Source organism: Octopus bimaculoides, chromosome 2, assembly GCF_001194135.2.
Source record: "Octopus bimaculoides isolate UCB-OBI-ISO-001 chromosome 2, ASM119413v2, whole genome shotgun sequence".
NCBI classification, from domain to species: Eukaryota; Metazoa; Mollusca; class Cephalopoda; order Octopoda; family Octopodidae; genus Octopus; species Octopus bimaculoides.
The window spans coordinates 179,984,400-179,988,305 of NC_068982.1; positions in this window are offsets into that span (position 1 = coordinate 179,984,400).

A 3,906-nucleotide genomic window follows, 5' to 3' on the forward strand; every position below is an offset into this window, starting at 1 on the left:
GGGGGGGGGGGGTCGGCCGGCTCGTCCTTTTTACAGGAAATGCCTGTTGTCAATAATTTCTGAGTTGCTCCTATTCAGTAGATTGATGTGGAAAAGTTCAGGGTTAATGCCAGCCAGTGACCCACCTTTCCTGGGATTGCTGGGGGTAAGTTAGTGTGGTTGGTGGTTAATTTGAACTGATAGATATTATGAGTGGGAAGGAATATGTAGACAAGGGGGAGAGTCAGAGAAGAAGTCTGATGGTGTTGTTATTGTTGTTGTTGTAGTTGTTGTTGTTGGTTCTTGGTTCGTGGTTCTAAAAGAATGTATGTTTTGGGAAAGAAATCATTGCTTTAAAGTCTATTGAAGTGCAGTGGAAGTTTTTTGAAGTGGGTCAATCTTACTAGGGATTGTCGCTCCAGTAAACAGCACATATTATGTTGGCCTTTGATACATTGAATAGCAGTATCCATTGAAACGGGATTTAAATTGAGGCAAAAATAAACTAAATAACAACATAGCAGCTTAACATTCAGCAGCGTCTTTTGCCATACTGGGTTTGACAATGTTGTCTTAAGGCATACCGATATTGTGAAAACTAAGATTCCAGCAACCAAACCTCAAATAACAGTCTACCGTTTTCAAACGAGTAGGACACAATGTATTGCGTCGTCATAAATATACAACGAGAGTTGTTTTGAAAGTAATACGAAAGTTGGCATAACTTTTTTTATTAACGTAGATCGCTTAAAATGTATTTGTTGGATGCCCAACGCTAAACTATATAAATGCTGTAACTGTGAGTAGGTGCCCCTTGGTAGATTGCATCGTCCGGGGTGGTGGTGGTGGTGGTGGAAGGAAGCCTATATTGGTATTAAGAGTGTTATAAAGGGATTGATACAGTAAGTTCCACTAAGATATTGAGTTGGTTATATTGTCTATTTCTCCGAGGTTTATAGACTTGGAATGTAATTCTTTCGTTTGATTTCCTTATCAAATGAGATAATTGCAGAAAGTTGTATTTTTGTATAGGGTTCTGACATTTATCCAAGTATAGAGTGCAACAACGTGTTAATATGCAATTGTTTATTTAGACCTTGGTCAGTCAGATATAATATCAAAGCATTCTGACTTCGACCATCCTTCCTTCTCCAGATAAGTATGAGATTTGTTCCGGAAGTAATTCAGAAATGGACATATTATTTGCATGTAGTGATATACGATGTTCATATTGCACATGTAACTTTTCCTTTACACAATGGCGCTACTCATAATAGTTTTCATTACAAGTGATGCATTTACACCATTGTTGAATCCAACTTTGAAATACTATCAGAAAAAAAATTAGGTGTGCACTCGAGAACTCGCTTCTTTACGTTCACTTTCACCTCGACTAGACAACCCAATTTACTGATTGTCTGATTAGTTGCCAAAAATATGTGTGGTCGTGCATTGCCATCGTAAATGCAGACCCTTTTCAGATTCGGTCTCTTTTCGGTCTCTGTTCGGTCTCTTTTTCATAATGGCTTCTCTAAGCGTTTCTTGAGCGTCACCTCCCAAATCTGTCATTTGACTTTTGGGTGTTGAACTTTTTAAATATTCAAGTGACATGTGTCACTCGTCTAACCGCACGTACTAATTCGACCCTGGCGAATTCTGTCAGTCGTAGCAGTTAACAATCTCCTACCGTATGATTTGTCTTCAGTGCTGGTTTATCCCTTTTTAAACTTTTTCATCCATTTATGCACGATGCCATCCACATAAACAATCTGTGTTTTTCTATGAATCTTAACAAGCCTGCATCCTGATGACGGCATGTTTCTTCTGCTTGAAACCCATTATTTGCTTGCAAAAGGAACACGAAGACGTACTATAGAGGAAAAGTTACTTTATTAACAAGTACAATTTGAGTGATCTACGTTAATTAAAAAGTTATGCCAACTTTGGTATTACTTTCAAAACAACTCTCGTCGTATATTTATTGCGACGCAATGCATTATGTCATTCTCGTTTGAAAACAGTAGATTGTTCTTTGAGGGGGATTTGGTTGCTTAAATTTTACAGTCTTCTCTATAAACACCATATTCTCAACATTTGTACGTTTGAGTATACTTTCGGGACGCCCTACAATAACAAGAAGAAAAGTGTCTTAATCTGGAACAAATAAAATTTTGTCAACAGATAGGTTGTGCAAGAAATTATCATGGATACCAAAAAAAACAAAGCTGATTCATCTAGCGGAGAGCTGATTTTTTCAGTCTATCTGTGTCTTACACCAAGCTCTGTTATGTCTCGGTTGCATTAATAAGACTACAAGAGCCATAGACAAGGATTACTCGCTAATGCAGAAGCAAATTGGCTTTTAAGCAAACAACGTTAGCTTCTTTCCTTCGTGAACAAGCTGAGGAATGTAACAAGATTAACATACAAGTGACTGATAACAGTAAAGATGTACAGTGCTAAGTTTCTGCCAGCTTCTACTTGAAATTTTTGAATTGAGTCCAAATGCAGTTTTGGCAGTAATGGTGCTTGAAAGTCAATCTTGAATCCTTGTTCTGTTGCTAGGACTGCAGAAATGTTGATGGAAAAAAGAAAGAATACTTATCCCTGGTTAAACTTCAAAGGTGGTAAACTTGAATGTGCAGTATGTGAAAACTTCACCAACTTGAAACTTTTCAAGTCTAAGGGTTTATGATTGTCCAATGAATGGCAGTTCTACCAAGTATCTTATTATGGAACTGATCGAACAACACGCTTGAAGTCTTTTAGAGAAGAAAAGAAAAAAGAAAGAAAATTGTTGATCACAGAATATCAAAAGCCTACGCTGTTGCTCTGTGTGATGAAAACAGAGCTAGAGAAGATGCCATAGAAAATTATTTGACACCATGAATAGTTTGCATCTAAAGGCAAGTTGTTCAATATTTCTTTCTGCATATTATTTAGCTCAGAATGACAGACCATAATTTTGATCCCTTTGGTGTACTGGAACTTCAAAAGAAAAATGGTATTGATATTAGAATTAGACTTCGTTCCTGCACTAGTGCTACAAAGATAATTAATGGCATATCCATTAATATGAAAATGAAAATTTGCCAGCTTCTCGAGCAGATAATTGGTAAACTTTCTGTTCTCATTGATGAATCAACATGCGTGAGCATTAAGATTGCCCTTAAAGTGTACTTGTCATGTGAAAGTGGTAAGGAAGTTGATCCCTATTTTATGATTTTAAGCCTAATTGAACTGCCTGATCAGAAAACTGCAACTATTTCTAAGCATCTATTGAGCTGTTTTATCAACCATGAGTTTGACGACGCTTGTAGTATTTACTAGTGACAGGGCGAGCAAAACGTTTGATGTTACATCTGGTGTTATAACAATTCGCAAGAAACAGATTGGAAGTTGCAATTGGTGATTTGGTGGGTGGAGTTCGTAGAATTAATCCACTCTGTTTACAGTAGACTACCTGCGAATCAAAAGAAACTGTATGAATGTGTTTCTCAACTAAAGCAAAACACTTTCAAAATTCGCCTTGTTCTGGACACCGGCTGACAAAATTATGAAATGCCATGCCTTCATTTTGAAAAAAGCAATGAAAGATGAAACGAAATTTGGGAATGACAAGAATTTATTAAGATCTATTGAGAATAATCTCTTCAGAACTGTTTCTATTGGACTATAGCGATAATTTATGATGCAATGCATAACAGCATGGTAAACGACTAGAAGCTGAAAGGGTATTTGAAAAGGTGAAATTCAGAAAAATATCCTATGCAAGCTACAATTTTATTGTCCTCGTTGATCAACTACAACATAGCTTCTCAATTTTATCTTTTTATTTCGATATAAATTTATATTTTCTACATGTTCACACACACACACACACACACACACACACACACACACACACACACACACACACACACACAC